This window comes from Podarcis gaigeae (genome assembly GCF_964106915.1).
Source record: "Podarcis gaigeae genome assembly, chromosome: 4".
NCBI lineage: Eukaryota > Metazoa > Chordata > Lepidosauria > Squamata > Lacertidae > Podarcis > Podarcis gaigeae.
The window spans coordinates 103,604,150-103,622,474 of NC_139677.1; the positions used below are offsets into that span (position 1 = coordinate 103,604,150).

General features: G+C 43.9%; 1 protein-coding gene across 20 annotated transcripts in view; it reads right to left on the minus strand.

Annotated features, from left to right (window-relative positions):
* The window catches only part of ARAP1 (ArfGAP with RhoGAP domain, ankyrin repeat and PH domain 1), a 160,944-nt gene that overhangs the window by 113,108 nt on the left and 29,511 nt on the right, over positions 1-18,325 (minus strand). For 4 of the 20 annotated variants that reach the window (XR_014563550.1, XR_014563551.1, XM_083735950.1 and 1 more), the window contains exon 1: positions 253-352. The exons of 13 other annotated variants lie outside the window; for them this stretch is intronic. The gene's annotated coding sequence lies outside the window, so the exon portion shown is untranslated. Of the gene's footprint in view, positions 1-252; positions 353-8,182; positions 8,292-18,325 lie in introns of those variants that run through there. 3 more of the 20 variants (XM_083735953.1, XM_083735964.1, XM_083735949.1) reach the window with 3 other exon arrangements.

The following is an 18,325-nucleotide window of genomic DNA, read 5'->3' on the forward strand; positions in this document are numbered from 1 at the left end:
TTAATAAATATCATTATAAAAAAAAGAAATTTCTACTTTCTCAGAGATTTTACTGCCAGGATTCAAAACAGGGATGTGTGAAAAACTTTGAAGCCTGCAAACTTTGAAGTTACAATGCGAGGATTCCATGACTGGAGAGGCAGTTTACAACATTGGCAAGGTCTCCTTCCCACCCCCTCCGTGGTCCTGATCCACAGAGCCAATGAAGAGCTTCCCCAAATGGTTTGGTGTTTCTGTTTACTGAATGCTCACCTGCAATCTGCGGAATGCCCTGATGGGGAACAATGGGACCTTTGTGTGGTTCAAAATGCTTCGTCACGTTAGCACCAGATGCACAAACACTGTGCGGGATCTGCCAATCAGACAGAGCACAGCAAAGTCACCTTCAAGCCGGGCGGATTCGATTTAAATCAAATCACGATTTAAATCACTAGTTAGTAAGACTTGATTTAAAACACTAGTCAGTAAGACTTGATTTAAATCGTTTTTTTCACAGAAAGGCTCATTCTTGCTGGTATCAACTTAATATTTACAACCAGATGAAGGTTTCATTTTTGGAATAATAAATTTTCAGAGTACAGTAGTTTTTACAGTTATAACAAAAATTACTGATTTGGTTATACTATTATAAATACATAGACTGATAATTATGAACTTATTGTGAAGTTTAATAAGTTAACTGTTTATATTTGGACAACCTTTCTGCCGTACTTTATTGGAAGGAGAAAAATAACCATTCCCTTAATAACAACTTAAACAATTTATTTAACTAAAACAATAACATTATAGCATATGTATCCCTGTTTGTTAACTGATGTGGTTAAACTTTTTTTAAAAAGAAACAAACTTATACTTAGTTTTAGCACACATGAAAAATTTAAAACAAATCCTTATGTCCTGATGAATAGCTTTTGAACTATAGAGATAAAGGTAAAGGGACCCTTGACCATTAGGTCCAGTCGCAGACAACTCTGGGGTTGCGGTGCTAATCTCACTTTATTGGCTGAGGGAGCCGGCGTACAGCTTCCGGGTCATGTGGCCAGCAGGACTAAGCCGCTTCTGGTGAACCAGAGCAGCATACAGAAACGCCGTTTACCTTCCCGCCGGAGTGGTACCTATTTATCCACTTGCACTTTGACGTGCTTTTGAACTGCTAGGTTGGCAGGAGCAGGGACTGAACAACGGGAGCTCATCCCGTCAGCAGCTTCTATCTGTGTTGGACTCTTAATCTCAAGGTTGTGGGTTTGAGTCCCACATAGGGTGACAGATTCCTTCATTGCAGGGGTTGGACTAAAATAGATGACCCTCTTCCAACTCTATGTCTTGATTCTGTGATCATCTCATCCAAACAGATCACATGAGGAAGAAACAGGGCTGTTTTGAATTCAAGGTCACATCCACACCATGTCAGGCTTCTCCACCCTAACCTTTCCTCTGCTTTTTCCAGCCAAAAATTCATGCTTTAAAGTTCCAGGTCTGAGTTCCAGAGCTTTCCCTGCGAAAAGCTGCTCTTTAAAGGTGAATAGGAGCAAAGAGCAATCTCTGGAAGACCTGAACTGACATTTGCTTGGGTTTTGTGTTAAAGAGCTGGGTCTTGCAGGGGAAGCTCCGGGGCAAAAAAATACCGTATATAAAACTGCTTGGACACAGAGTTTTAAAAAATGGATCTGTGCCTGGAAATAACAGGGGAAAGGTAAGTTGGGATGAGCTCTCTATTTAGATTTCTGCTCCCCATGACCAGAAAGGGTAACATATGAACAGCAATGGCTGGCAAATAGGATCTTCTATTCTATTTCCACACCAGGCCTGGCCACCAGTCGGACTCTCGGATCAACCCGATCCCGTCTACTCTAGACAGTACAAAGAGGAACCATATGCCGCCCAGCAAATTCTTTACACCGACAGTATTCAAAGTATGTACACATGCAAGCTTTGGAGTGTGCAAGCCTTAGGAGTGACACAGAACACTTTTTCAGTCTTGGATGTGTATGGTTTTTTAAAAAAATAAAATCTGCCTTTGAAGCAGGCACAGTGTTAAACTTACAACTGCATTCTTGCCTACAGGTTGGGGGTTTTTTTCAGTTTGAAGACAAAAAAAGGAGGAAACGTTTTCAAGGTTTTGCCACTCTTAACCAGGGTGTGCCCTAGGGCAGGGGTGGCTAACCTGTTCTAGATTCCTTGACTTCTCTATCCCTTTCCCAATGCGTACATTTTAATTTCCCCAACATCCTCTTTTAACACAATACAGGGGGGGGGGGGAGACTGGCTTGCTGTTCCCCTGGCAAACCATCATTTGGCTGGCCAGACCATGATATAAATTAGGGGAGTGGTGAGTGTTGTGCCAGACAGGGAATCTCCACCGGTCATGTCTCCTAATCACCTGGCATCGGTTGCTCCCCCCAACAGGGACCCATGAGCTGAGATTCCTGCATTGCAGGGGGTTGGACTAGATGACCACTGGGGTCCCTCCCAGTTCTCCAATTCTATTGTCGTGGTGAGTGGGCTTCCACGTTCCTATGACCCTCGTGAGCGAAGCCGTCGGGAATCTCGGACTCCCAGCAGGGTCACTCAAGGCGGTAAGGTCAAAGGCAGCAACCTAAGGCCCAGGGGCCAGATAAGGCCCAATCGCCTTCTCAATCCGGCCCGCAGATTGTCCGGGAGTCAGCGTGTTTTTGCATGAGTAGAATGTGTCCTTTTCTTTAGACACAGGCCATAACATACAATTTGAGGATTGGATAAAATTATGGAAAGTAAATTTGAAATTTACAGATTGCATATTATCGAGAGAGAATTATATGAAAATATGCATCCCAGGGAACCTAAAGTTCCACACTGGTTGTCACCATTAGAGATAATGAGTGTAAAGAAAATTAACATGAGAGGAAATTGGATAACCTATGGTGAGTTAGTAATGAAAGAAGGGGGAAATGGAAAATGAAGCCATACGAACAAGTTAAAGAGCATGTGTATGATTGGTTGCATTATCTTCAGGTAAATGAAAGGTTCAAAATGGACCTCAAAGAGAGGGGATTTATAGAGAAAGAATCGAAATTTCAAACGGAGATAATTGATAATGATGTTAAGACAATGTCAAAAATGTATAAAATACTTTTGGAATGGCAAACAAAAGATGAGGAGATAAAGTCGGTTATGATTCACTGGGCCAGAGATTTTGGTTATAATATACAATTGGATGATTGGGAAAAGGTATGGAATGACAATATGAAATTTACTGCATGTACGGCGTTAAAGGAGAATATTATGAAAATGGTTTACAGATGGTACATTACACCCGTAAAGTTAGCAAAAATGTATAAAACTTGTAACAAGTGTTGGAAATGTAAAGAAAAAGAAGGTTTATTTTTTCATATGTGGTGGGAATGTAAGAAGGTAAAGGGTTTCTGGGAAATGATATATAATGAATTGAAAAAGATGTTTAAATATACGTTTGTTTAAAAACCAGAAGCCTTTTTGTTAGGAATAACAGGAAGAGAGATAAAAAGAAGTGATTATAAACTGTTTCAATATGCAGTTACAGCGGCAAGAATATTAATGGCCCAAAAATGGAAACAAGAGGAATTACCGACTTTGAGCGAGTGGAGAATGAAACTTATGGATTATGCAGAATTGGACAAAATGACTGGAAAAATTAGATATCAGAAAGATCACAAATTCATTGAGGACTGGGGGAAGTTTACGGAATATCTGAAAACTATATGTGATGAACAGACAACGCTAGTGGGTTTTAAAGAGGCTTTGTGATAATACAAGGTATATTGTAAGAATGGAACTGAGACGGAAGGTTAAGTTCAAATGGGCAATATTACATAGAAAATGCATTAAGATATGAAAAATGGATGATTGAGGGAGGTGCTGGTGGAAGTTCGAAAAATTTGTAAATTTCCTAACACGGTTGTCAAAATTATTTGTAAAAGAAAACTTAATAAAAATTTATAAAAAAAAGAAAATATGCGTCCCAGGCTCTGCTCAGCTCTCCTTTTAAAGAGCTGCGCGGAGCGTGTGTGTGGCGCTTGGGGGCTTTTCCCCGGAGAGGGAGAAAGGCAGCCCGTCAGTGGGAGGGTGTTCCACCGGGCAGGCGCCACCACCAAGAAGGCCCTCTGCCTGGTTCCCTGTGACCTCACTTCTCGCAGGGAGAGAATCGCCAGAAGGCCCTCGGAGCTGGACCTCAATGTCCAGGCAGAATGATGGGGGTGGAGACACTCCTTCAGGTATACTGGACTGAGGCCGCTTAGGGCTTTAAAGGTCAGCACCAACACTTTGAATTGTGCTCGGAAACGTACTGCGAGCCAATGTAGATCTTTCAGGACCAGTGTTATATGGTCTCGTATTTATTATTTGCTGCTAAAAGACAACACAATTTCCTTATTCAATATACAGTGGACACTCGGGTTGCGAACATGATCCATGCAGGATGCACATTCGCAACCCACAGAATCTGCAACCCGCAGCGGCATGTCTGCGCATGTGCGGGCTACGATTCAGTGCTTCTGCGCATGTGCAAAGCGCTATTTAGCAGTTCTGCGCATGAGCAACCGCTGAAACCCAAAAAAACACAACCTGAAGTGTCTGTATTCCCGTCATTTGCTTGCTTGCTTGTCCGAGTGATATTTGCAAAACCGACACATAATTCTCTAGTGATTGCATTGCACCACGAGGCCTTTTGAAAAGCCCTTTAGCAAAATTTCACACTCCTGCAACTAAATCCTCTTGTCTGGAAGGCTAAATCCGAATGGCCGAGCCCTCTAGGGCAAGAGGTGAGATGGAAGCTAAGAAAGGGCAGCCCCCTCTCCTGCCATGCTCTCCCAGAGGCGCTGGAGTTGCAAAACAGTTGCCGGATGTGGGGGCGGAAGGAGTTTCCTGCAGCTAAAAAAAGGAGCGCTAAAAGAAACGGCTGCGCATCACAGTCACAATTCGGTGACTCACAACTTGCTACCTCTCCCTCGGCCGTCGCCACAAGCACCTGCCTCCCCCTGCGGGACTTCGACAGGAGCTAGCAGCCAGGATGCAACCGGTCCCGTCACAAAGCGCTTTTCAAAGGAGGGAGGCATTGCCAAGCCTCTTCAAAAATGACCTTTGCGACCGAAACCAGCAAACCTCAACTGATGCAGAAAGGGAGCTATGGGCAAAGGTCCGGCCTCCGTGCGCTCCTTCGCCAATCTGTTGCCCCCTCCAACTTATTGCCAGATTTACGTATAAGCTAAACAAGCTATAAATATTGCCAAATATTAGAAAAAGATGGTGACAATTGGAAATTGCAGAGTTTGGAGAAAATGGAGGGTAAAGTGCGAGACTGGTTACATTACGCCCAGATTAAAGAAGTTTTTAAAAATGACAAAAAACTAGGGTTCCAGGTGGAGAAATCGAAGTTAGAGACAGAATTGTTAGAACCAAAGACTAAGGTACTATCAAGAATGTATAACTTGCTATTAAAATGGAACACACAAGACGAAATGGTTAAATCTGCTATGATAAAGTGGGCACAGGATATTGGGCATAACATCATGTTTGAGGATTGGGAAAGGTTGTGGACCACTGGGCTGAACTTCACTGCATGTAATGCTTTGAAGGAAAATGTAATGAAAATGATATATAGATGGTACATGACCCCAGTTAAACTTGCCAAAATATACCATTCGTCTGATAATAAATGTTGGAAATGTAAGGAAAATGAAGGAACATTCTTTCACCTCTGGTGGACCTGCCCTAAAGTGAAGGCCTTCTGGGAAATGATATATAATGAGTTGAAAAAGGTATTTAAGTATACCTTCACTAAGAAACCAGAGGCCTTCCTCCTGGGTATTGTTGGCCAGAAGGTGTTAAAGAAGGACCGAACATTTTTTATGTACGCAACAACAGCAGCAAGGATACTCATTGCCAAGAATTGGAAGACTCAAGATCTACCCACACTGGAAGAATGGCAGGTGCAGCTGATAGACTATATGCAATTGGCAGAGATGACCGGCAGAATCTGTGACCTGGGAGAAGAAAGGATTGAAGAAGACTGGAAGAAATTTAAAATTTATTTACAAAAATATTGTAATTTGATTGAATGTTAAGAAGGATGCTTGATCATAAATAACTGGCCACCACTAAACTAGATTGGAATTTGATGATAAGTGAGATTAAGGAAAAGATAAACCCTTTGGGAGAACTATTAGATTATATTTAAATGAGTGGATATAAGATTGTAAACAAGATGATAATTTGCTTGGAAAAAATTTCTTAACACTGTAAGTGGGAGCAGGAGACGTGAGGAAGTCTAAACAAGTTATGAAACTTTGTTATGATATAAGCAATGTTGTTTGTTACTTATGCTTTTCTTTTACAAAAATCTTAATAAATATTTATATATAAAAAAAGCTATAGCTTAGGGCCCCACTCTCTTGGGGGCCCCCAAAAAATTAAAAGGGGAAAACCTGGATGTACATTTCCAAAATACAGTGGTACCTCAGGTTAAGTACTTAATTCGTTCTGGAGGTCCGTACTTAACCTGAAACTGTTCTTAACCTGAAGCACCATTTTAGCTAATGGGGCCTCCTGCTGCTGCCGCGCCGCCGGAGCACAATTTCTGTTCTCATCCTGAAGCAACGTTCTTAACCTGAAGCAATATTTCTGGGTTAGCGGAGTCTGTAACCTGAAGCGTCTGTAACCTGAAGCGTATGTAACCCGAGGTACCACTGTATAAGATAAAAAACAAATAAAATAAAACCTACATACAGCCACAGTGTTTTGTGTTGTGTAGGCTCCTGTGACGTAAGTCCTGGGCCCCGCCTGCTAGCCTGCTCCCTAAAATATCACTGGTTTTCTCCTTTCTATATATAGGGTGCCTACATTCTGCATGGACTGGTTGCACAGAGACTGGTTTTTAGAGACTAGATTATGAGTGTCTGTTAACTGTGTTTCTAAAGGAACTTTGTTATTGCCAAATGCCAATGTGTTTACATTATTAAGTTTGTTATGAATAAAAAATCATTTTAAGTTAGAGCTTAATAATTATTTCACAGTTAATATACTTCTTTTTAATTGTATTTCACTATTAATATACTTCTTAAATGTATTTCAGTTCAACAATTACTTTGATAAAATACATATTGTGCTATGTGCAAATGGCTTTAGATACCTATTAGGTCTATAAATTACCATCTAGCATATATTCAACACAAAAAACAGCAACAGTTTGTTGTTGAGAAAGGACAGCTGGACATATAAAGGGCCCCATGACCTTCAGCAACTTAGGGCCTCATCAAACCTCAATCCGGCCCTGACACTGTCCAAAACATACTCAGCTGGTTAGATTCCTGCACTGCAGGGGGGAGGTCTAGATAATCCTTGGGAGTCCCTTCCAACTCTACAGTTCTAGAATTCTACTGCTTTATAGTATTGGGACTGTGGGTTATTGAACAGAGACGTCCATTTGGACTGCTCATTGCTTTGCTGAACTGATACACAGTATTTGGGCACCGCGGCACATGGTTAACCTACGGAACTCCCTTCCACAGTGATGGCCGCAATAGATGGCTTTAGAAGAAGATTCGACAAATGCATGCAGGAGAGGGCTCTTGAGGGCTACTAGACTCGGTGGCCAATGACCCATCCAGCCGGGCGTCCTGGTCTTCTTGTGTGAAACCTGCACGCAGGATCCGAGCACAAGGGCAATTCTCTGCCCTCCTGTTCAGAAGCATCATTGCCTCTTACCATGGCTAGCGGCCATCAATTGTGCTCTCTCTCTTCCTGGAAGCTGCCATCTGGGTTTCTGCCCATCCCTGTCCCTTGTGGGAGGGAGTTCCACAGTTTAACGACAAGCTACACAAAGAAGGGCTTCCTTTTACCTGTGCTGAATCTCCCAACACCCAGAATATCAGAAACTAGGAAGAGCCGGCTGGATCGAGCCAATGACATCCTGCTCTCACTGGGGCTGACCTGATGCCTGCGGGAAATCGGTGAGCAGGATTCGAACACAGGAGCCCTCCCCCTTCCTGCGGTTTCCAGAAAGCAAGGGCTGCAGTTTGCCCCAGTCTAGTAAAACTGGAAAAGGGAAGGAGATCACCCTCCCCAGATCGCATCATAAGGCTGACATTTCTCTCTGGGTTGTTGGTAAACAAGAAACGGGTAAAAATAGCCCAACTCAGCTAATTTAAGCTTCCTGAAAACGTTCACATACCAATGGCCCATCATGCTGCTTTGCGGCTAGAGATTCTTTCCCAACGCTAAACCGCTCTAGGAGAAATCCAGCTGTCTTTCCAGAGCAGAACACTTCATTTTGAAAAACACACACACACTCCAAACCCCCGTCCTCTCCCAGGAAACGCCTTCTCCCAGAAGTTACTAGCGGAAGCAGAACAGCTGAGTCAACCAAGAGGAACTGCTCCACCTCCGACTGGGCCCTCGTTCAGTCTCCGCTTGAGCAGCGGTTCCTGCATCGCAGGGGGTTGGACTAGATGGTCCCTGAGGTTCCCTTTCCAGCTGTACATCTCTATGATTCTACATGGAAAACTCAAACAAGGACACGGCGCTGCTGGAGGCAGAAAATGACCTAGCATCTTTTCAACACTCCTGTAGCTGTTAAACCCTCATTAGCCGCAGCTAAATTTAGTTCCAAGGTAAGTTTATTCTATAAGAAAAGGAAAGCTTCGTTAAAAAGGTATTAAGCGCAGAGGCACAAGGGTACATTACGGTACAGAAACAACTGCAGGTGTTTGGCTCCTCCTCAGCTTGAAGGACAGAAGAAATTTAAAACTAATTAGTACATTAAATCAGGCTTCCAAGTTTGTCCAACATTATTAAATTTGTATACTGTCCTCCATTTGAAGAGCAGGACCTAAAATTGCCTCAGGTCCCTTCGAACATCTACCAGAAATGCTACAACTTCCTACTGAATTAAAGAACTGCACTCTCCATTTTTGCAGCTGCATCACATCTGTGGCTTTTAGGCGCTGAGTAATAAACCGATAGCATCTTAAAAAGCAGAGACATCACCTTGCCAACAAAGGTCCGTATAGTTAAAGCTCTGGTTTTCCCAGTAGTGATGTATGGAAGTGAGAGCTGGACCATCAAGAAGGCTGATCGCCGAAGAATTGATGCTTTTGAATTCTGGTGCTGGAGGAGACTCTTGAGAGTCCCATGGACTGCAAGAAGAACAAACCTCTCCATTCTGAAGGAAATCAGCCCTGAGTGCTCACTGGAAGGACAGATCTGGAAGCTGAGGCTCCAATACTTTGGCCACCTCATGAGAAGAGAAGACTCCCTGGAAAAGACCCTGATGTTGGGAAAGATGGAGGACACAAGGAGAAGGGGACGACAAAGGACGAGATGGTGGGACAGTGTTCTCGAAGCTACCAGCATGAGTTTGACCAAACTGTGGGAGGCAGTGGAAGACAGGAGTGCCTGGCCTGCTCTGGTCCAGGGGGTCACGAAGAGTCGGACACGACTAAACGACTAAACAACAAATAAACCGATATCAGTTAAAACTGTAAAATCAGAATGCATTTAAAATGCCTGTTGGATTTATTTATTTTTGAGTTTTCAGTAGACACCCCAGCGAGAGGGCAAAGATATAAGGGATCAGGCAGTCCCTGAGAGATCCTGGACCCAAGTTGTTAAGGGCCTTGTAAAATAATAGAAGAAATTTGAACTTGGTCCAGGAGCATATGGGCAGCTGAACATCAGAGTGATGCGCTGGCAAGCTAGTTTTCTGCTGCTCCAGAGGGGAGGACCTGAACCAATGGGTTCATAGACTCATAAGAGTTGGAAGGGGCCTCAGGGGTCATCTAGTCCAACCCGCTGCACTGCAGGAATCACAACTCAAGCATCCATGGCAGATGATGCTTTCCCCATTCTTTCTGAAAGGTTTCATTGCCCTGTTGTTGAATTTCCCCTGTTAATTTCCCCCGTTAAAAGGGCTTTCTTGTGTGTGTTTCTTGTGGCTGATTTGCTGTTCTCCCTGTGCAAAGGTCAGAAGGGGCAGGGTTACAAGAATACTTGGCTAGTCTAGATGTATTCAAGTCTCCAGGGCCAGATGAACTGCATCCAAGAGTATTAAAAGAACTGGCAGATGTGATCTCAGAACCACTGGCAGTCATCTTTGAGAATTCCTGGAGAAGAGGCGAAGTCCCGGCAGACTGGAGGAGGGCAAATGTTGTCCCTATTTTCAAAAAGGGGAAAAGAGAGGACCCAAATAATTACCGCCCAGTCAGTCTGACATCAATACCAGGGAAGATTCTGGAGCAGATCATTAAGCAAACAGTCTGTGAGCACCTAGAAAGGAATGCTGTGATCACCAATAGTCAGCATGGATTTCTGAAAAATAAGTCATGTCAGACTAACCTGATCTTGTTTTTTGACAGAATTACAAGCCTGGTAGATGAAGGGAATGCAGTGGATGTAGCCTACCTTCATTTCAGCAAGGCATTTGACAAGGTGCCCCATGATATTCTTGTAAAGAAGCTGGTAAAATGCGGTCTTGACTATGCTACCACTCAGTGGATTTGTAACTGGCTGACTGACTGAACCCAAAGGGTGCTCATTAATGGTTCCTCTTCATCCAGGAGAAGAGTGACTAGTGGGGTGCCACAGGGTTCTGTCTTGGGCCCGGTCTTATTCAACATCTTTATCAACGACTTGGATGATGGACTCAAGGGCATCCTGATCAAATTTGCAGATGACACCAAACTGGGAGGGGTGGCTAACACCCCAGAGGACAGGATCACACTTCAAAACGACCTTGACAGATTAGAGAACTGGGCCAAAACAAACAAGATGAATTTTAACAGGGAGAAATGTAAAGTATTGCACTTGGGCAAAAAAAAATGAGAGGCACAAATACAAGATGGGTGACACCTGGCTTGACAGCAGTACATGTGAAAAGGATCTAGGGGTCTTGGTTGACCACAAACTTGACATGAGCCAACAGTGTGACGCGGCAGCTAAGAAAGCCAATGCAATTCTGGGCTGCATCAATAGGAGTATTGCATCTAGATCAAGGGAAGTAATAGTGCCACTGTATTCTGCTCTGGTCAGACCTCACCTGGAGTACTGTGTCCAGTTCTGGGCACCACAGTTCAAGAAGGAGACTGACAAACTGGAACGTGTCCAGAGGAGGGCAACCAAAATGGTCAAAGGCCTGGAAACGATGCCTTATGAGGAACGGCTAAGGGAGCTGGGCATGTTTAGCCTGGAGAAGAGGAGGTTAAGGGGTGATATGATAGCCATGTTCAAATATATAAAAGGATGTCACATAGAGGAGGGAGAAAGGTTGTTTTCTGCTGCTCCAGAGAAGCGGACACGGAGCAATGGATCCAAACTACAAGAAAGAAGATTCCACCTAAACATTAGGAAGAACTTCCTGACAGTAAGAGCTGTTCGACAGTGGACTTTGCTGCCAAGGAGTGTGGGGGAGTCTCCTTCTTTGGAGGTCTTTAAGCAGAGGCTTGACAACCATATGTCAGGAGTGCTCTGATGGTGTTTCCTGCTTGGCAGGGGGTTGGACTTGATGGCCCTGGTGGTCTCTTCCAACTCTATGATTCTAGGATTCTAGGATTCTATAATTTGGCTATTTCCACATATTCCATGACCTTGTACTGCCACTCTTCTACTGGTGGCAATTGTTGTTGTTTCCACACCTGATCCAGCAGTAATCTCGCCGCTGCTGTTTTGTATAGGAACAATTTCTGATCCTTCTTATCAATATCCTCTCCCACCCATATTTTCTAATTTCAGTTTGTTCGTTCATCACAGACCACCGTCTTCCAATTTGCACATCACGCCAGAGAGTCCCAGGACGATGTCGGCGGAACGGATGGCTCACCGTCACAGGGTCTCCACTTGCCGCAGTCGTGGCAAGGGCTGTGTCGTTCTCGCATCACCCTGGGCTCCTTCTTCCTCTCTTTCTCACACTCCTCGTACGTCACCCAAGGACCCGGGACAGTCCGGGGAACACACAGGGTGAGTCACAGCCACAAGCTCATCTCCGCGTGTGCAAAATCTGCATCTTTTACTGCTCAGAAGCATTCGAGTTGCAGAAACGGTCATGATAAGATTGTGAAACCATCTACACTATCAAAGGGAGCTTCTGGTCGTTTTAATGCAGCAACGGAAAGCAAACATAACCCCAGGCAGTTCACAGCACAAACTTTATACGCACAAACAATCCTTATGTCCCCACTCAGAAGCGGGGGCCATTCAGCTCAAGGAGACTTACTCCCGGGTAAACACGCGATAAGACTGCAGTCATCGTGACCTAAATAAGTATTCAAAGGGTACGCTAACGACTACATGGGTGGCGCTGTGGGTTAAATCACAGAGCCTAGGACTTGCTGATCAGAAGGTCGGTGGTTCGAATCCCCGCGACGGGGTGAGCTCCTGTTGCTCGGTCTCTGCTCCTGCCCACCTAGCAGTTCAAAAGCACGTCAAAGTGCAAGTAGATAAATAGGTACCGTTCCGGCGGGAAGGTAAACGGCGTTTCCATGCGCTGCTCTGGTTCTCCAGAAGTGGCTTAGTCATGCTGGCCACATGACCCGGAAGCTGTACGCCGGCTCCCTCGGCCAGTAAAGCGAGATGAGCACTGCAACCCCAGAGTCGGCCCCGACTGGACCTAACGGTCAGGGGTACCTTTACCTTTAACGACTATGAGCTTGCGCCTGAGTTTTCTTATTTCCTTCTCCCTGACAATCCATTTTCCTTTTGTGTCGTGTGTTTTTTAGATTGCATTTCCCTCTGGTCTCCCAAAGACCAACTGCATTACAGGGCCCCACAAAAGCTGCAGAGAAAGAAAGAAAGAAAGAAAGAAAGAAAGAAAGAAAGAAAGAAAGAGGGGGGAGAGAGAGAGATCCAGCATTTTCCTCCTCTTCTTCCTCTTCCTGCCTTAGCCATGACTGGCATCTCTACCCCAGTCACAAATCCCCACCAAGTCCTTGCAAAATGCATTCCTGCCCAGGATTAGGCAACGGGCATTAACCGCTTTTGTAAGAGACTTAGAAATTCTTGCAGCATCTCTTCTAGAGGAGGAGAAGAAGAAGAAGAAGAACATAACACAATACAGAAATCCACCCTTATTAAACGTGAACATAACATACAGTGAGCATAACATACAACAATACCTCAGGTTAAGAACTTAATTCGTTCTGGAGGTCTGTTCTTAACCTGAAACCGTTCTTAACCTGAAGCACCACTTTAGCTAATGGGGCCTCCTGCTGCCGCTGTGCGATTTCTGTTCTCATCCTGAAGCAAAGTTCTTAACCCGAGGTACTATTTCTGTGTTAGCGGAGCCTGTAACCTGAAGCATCTGTAACCCGAGGTACCACTGTACAAACAACCAAATATAAGACTTCCTTTATCCTGTATCTGGCCTCCTTATTTACTTCTTATAAACTGTTTCCTTTATGAATAATTATTAAGAATTTTCTAATTATAACTTAAATATCCACAAAGTCTCCTGCAGACATTAAGCGAAACAAGTCCAGGTATGTATTTTAGGGCACTGTTTTGCGAAGTATTCTTTGCATTTCCCCCATGCTTTTTGAAACTCTTGTCTAGTGTGATCTCTCAGGGCCTCTGTTACTCTAGCCAGTTCAATACACTCTAACAGATTGTCTTGGCATTCCTTTTTTGTTGGCACAGTTCCTTTTCCCCAGTTTTTGGCAATTAGGATCCTTGCCGCTCCTGTGGCAAAGAGGAATATTTTCCGATCTTCTCTTGCTATACCTGTGTCCGTTATCCCTAGTAGAAAAGCTTCTGTATTTTTCTTAAACTTTAAGAAGCTTTTGATTTTTTTCACAGGTCCACCAAACATGTAGAAGTTTTAGAAAAAGATGGAGATAACTGGAAACTGCAGAGTCAGGAGAAAATGAAAGACAAAGTGCAAGATTGGTTACACTACGCTCAGATTAAAGAAGTTTTTAAACTTGATAAAAAGTTAGGATTCCAGGTGGAAAAATCGAAGTTAGAAACGGAATTGTTAGAGCCTAAGACTAAGGTACTTTCAAGAATGTATAACTTGCTGTTAAAATGGAATACACAAGATGAAACGGTCAAATCAGCAATGATAAAGTGGGCACAGGACATTGGGTATAACATCATGTTTGAGGACTGGGAGAGGTTGTGGACTACTGGGCTGAATTTTACTGCATGTAATGCTTTGAAAGAAAATGTTATGAAAATGATATATAGATGGTATATGACCCCAGTCAAACTTGCAAAAATATACCACTTGTCTGATAACAAATGTTGGAAATGTAAAGAAAATGAAGGAACATTCTTTCACCTCTGGTGGACTTGCCCTAGAGTGAAGGCTTTCTGGGAAATGATATATAATGAGCTGAAAAAGGTATTCAAGTATACCTTCCCTAAGAAACCAGAGGCCTTCCTTCTGGGCATTGTCAGCCAGAAGGTGTTAAAGAAGGACCAAACATTTTTTATGTATGCAACAACAGCAGCAAGGATACTTGTCGCCAAGCATTGGAAAACCCAAGATTTACCCACACTGGAAGAATGGCAGATGCAACTGATAGACTATATGGAATTGGCTGAAATGACTGGCAGAATCCGAGACCTGGGAGAAGAGACGTTGGAAGAAGATTGGAAGAAATTTAAGATCTATCTACAAAAATATTGTAAATTATATGAATGTTAAGGAGGATGCTAGAATGTAAACAATTGGGCACCATTGAGATAGAGGAAGTGATATATGAAGATAAGTTAAATTTAAGAAAAGACAAATTTTTGGAAAATTTTTAAGTTATATTTAATTCTTTAAGATTTGAGCAATGGATATTAAAAATTGGAGATATAATATTGGAAAATTAGATAATAAGAATCGAAATAAGGGGATAAATTTGCTGGAAAAACCTTCTTGGCTAGGAACGCAGGAGCGGGAGATGTGAGGGAGTCCAAAGAAGTTATGAAGATTATGTTAAAAGATATGTCATATGGTATTGTTTATTGGAATTGTAACTAAATTAAAAAATTGCTAATAAAAAACAAACAAACATGTAGAAGTGTCCCCTCTGTTTTACCACACTTCCAGCACAGATTTGTTTTCGTCTTATACATTTTAGCTATTTTGGTAGGTGTTAAGGACCATCTAGAAAACATCTTGATTAGGTTTTCCCTCAAAACTTCAGAGGCTTGTAAATTTCCAGTTCTTTCTCCATAGTTCTTCGCACACTGTTAAGTTAATGGTTTTCCCAATATCTAAAGCAAGGGAGTGTTGAGCAAATAAGCAGAGAGAGATAGAGAGAACATCAGAGAGAACATTTCAGGGTGTGGGCACCAAATACAGGAGGACCACATCTTGGTCCCCAGCAAGGGCAGGACAGCCCTGGGCAGCCGCAGAGGCCTCCAGAGCACGTCAAGCGTGCCATCAGTAGATGCCCAGGGCTACAAAAGTCCTGAGCACATGGTGTGCAGCCTGCTGGGTTATGCTTTTCAGCTGGCTAATTATACTGTATATTTTAACTGAGTAAGTCCTGATGGGCTCATAGCTGGAAGAGACACTTATGGGCATCTAGTCCAACCCCCTGAAATGCAGGAATCTTTTTGCCCAATGTGGAGCTTGAACCCAAGACCCTGAGATGATGACTCTCATGCTCTACCGACTGAGCTATTGTTGTATACAAAAATTGCCCTTTTCCCTTATGGGGTATCCAAGAGCCCATACAGTTTCCTTTCCTAGGTTCCCTATTGGTAGGAGAGAATAACAGAGGCCAACCAGAGAATATTGAGAAGCAAAGCAGCTAGTAAGCCTGATCTTTATTGATCTGTTGCAACAGGGTGCTCCCCTCACCCGCAGGAGAAGAGGAGGAACCCAGAAAAATGGTGTGCAAGGCCTTATAAAGACTTTTGAAATTGCCATCCTGTAGATCAAGACCACCCCCAGAAACATCATACATACATCACAGAAGAGGTGTAACCTAAGACCCCTCAGATACATCACCCCTACATCACAGAAAAGGCGGTGTAAACAGAAATTTGAATGTTGTTTTCTCCTGTCCCTGTTTATCTCCTGTCTGGCAGATTACTTGATTGGATCGCCTGGGGAGCCTGGCCATTCTTCTGTAGTGATAAATACTTAGTTCCTGGGCCAGGTCACAGGCTCACACCCTATTCAAATACAGATAGGTAGCCGTGTTGGTCTGCCATAGTCAAAACAAAAAAAAAATCCTTCCAGTAGCACCTTAAAGACCAACTAAGTCAGTTCTTGGTATGAGCTTTCGTGTGCATGCACACTTCTTCAGAACTGACTTAGTTGGTCTTTAAGGTGCTACTGGAAGGAACCCTATTCAAACACAGACATACCCTTAAGACAGGATTTGTGAAGGAAAAGACAATGGGGAGGTTTCCCACTTTGACCTTGCAGAGAAAACGTTGGCTCAGTTTAGGAATCAAAATGGTTCCAGGTGAGTCTTCCTGTGCTGATTTATGTACGTGCTTGGTTGGTACACTTATGAACATTTAACATATATCTAAGACCATAAAATTCCTATCACACTATCCCAGAACTTTTAACTGTTTTCTCATGTGCTGTAATCGTGTACAAGTTTCGTTAGGTTGCCTATTTTATTTTACTTTGTTTTACTGGGCTGAATTTACCGTATTTTTCGCCCTATAGGACACACTTTTTCCCCTCCAAAAATGAAGGGGAAATGTGTGTGCGTCCTATGGGGCGAATGCAGGCTTTCGCTGAAGCCTGGAGAGCGAGAGGGGTCGGTGCGCACCGACCCCTCTCGCTCTCCAGGCTTCAGGAAGCTATCCCCCCAGCCCGGCAAGCTCCCAGAACGATGCCAAAGCTGCGCGCACCTTCGCCATCGCTCTCCGACCCGTTCTGGGGGCTAGGGTCGGGGGAAGCTCCGGCTTCCCCCGCCCCAGCCCCGTGCCTGGAGGGGGGGAATATTTTTTTTCCCTTTATTTCCCCCCCAAAAAAAAAACTCTAGGTGCGTCCTATGGGCCGGTGCATCCTATAGGGCGAAAAATACGGTATATCTCCAAGGAGCTCAAGGTGGCAAACCATGGTACTCCCCCACTTAGTCATGTATCCGCACAACAACTCTGTGAGGTAGGGTACAGTGAGAGTGAGTGACAGCCCCCACCCCTTAAGGACACCCAATGAGCATCATGGCTGAGTGGGGAGGGGATTTGAACCCTGGTCTCCCAGATCCTAGAATGGCACTCTAACCACTACACCACACTGTCCTAAAATAACTGTACACCTCGTTGCAGGAATTTATGTATAGGTTGGGGGGGTTGCCCCTCCAGCAGATATCATGCCATTTTTAAAAAAGCTTATATTGACTGCTGCGGATTTAAGGCCTAGCTGACCACTCGGCACGTTCCTCCAAGCGTGCAATAGCGTTTCACAAAGCCGGTCTTGCCAAATTTGCGCGAGTGAAATTAGCGTGAGCAAAACCCACCCGCCAAAGACAAAAACGAATGGTGCTTCTTCGTGCAACTCCATGAGGGATATCGACCGTGTGGCAGACTATGGCAAGCCAGCCTGCACACTCTTCCTCCAACCAGTAATATTATTTCAGCAGATGCTTAGCCTGCTGTTCCCCTAGTTGGTCGGCGGACATTGCTCATCATCAGTCAGAAAAAGAGAGAAAGGAAGGGGAGATGGTTCTCAATCTTAACCCATTCCATAAGTCCGTTCCAAAACCAAAGCGTTCCAAAACCAAGGCGCGCTTTCCCATAGAAAGTAACGCAAAATGGATTAATCCATTCCAGACTTTTTAAAACAACCCCTAAAACAGCAATTTGAATTCTACTTTCTAACGAGACCATTGATCCATAAAATGCTCATAAGTTTAAGGCATTGATCCATAAAATGAAAGCAATAGACAATATACAGTCATACATCATATTACGTTTGCTTCATGTTACATTCTCTGAGGTTACGTCCCGCGGTGACCCGGAAGTACTGGAAAGGGTTACTTCCGGGTTTCGCCACTCGCGCATGCGCAGAAGCGCAAGATGATGTCACACGTATGCGCAGAAGCAGCGAATCGCAACCCACGAGTGCGCAGACATGCCGCTGCGGGTTGCGCTCTTTTCATGTTGCGAACGGGCCTCCGGAACGGATCCCGTTCGCAACCAGAGGTACCACTGAACTGCAGTCACACAATCAATCAATCAGTAGCTGAACTGGGTTCCACACAGTCACAAAAACAAACAAAAGAGAGTCACAAAAACACAAACGCAAAATAAATAGCAAAAGCAGAGTAACACTCAAAACGGAGCATGTTTGCAAACACTTCCGGGTTTGCAGTGTTTGGGTTCCAAGTTGTTTGAGTACCAAGGCGTTTGAGAACCAAGG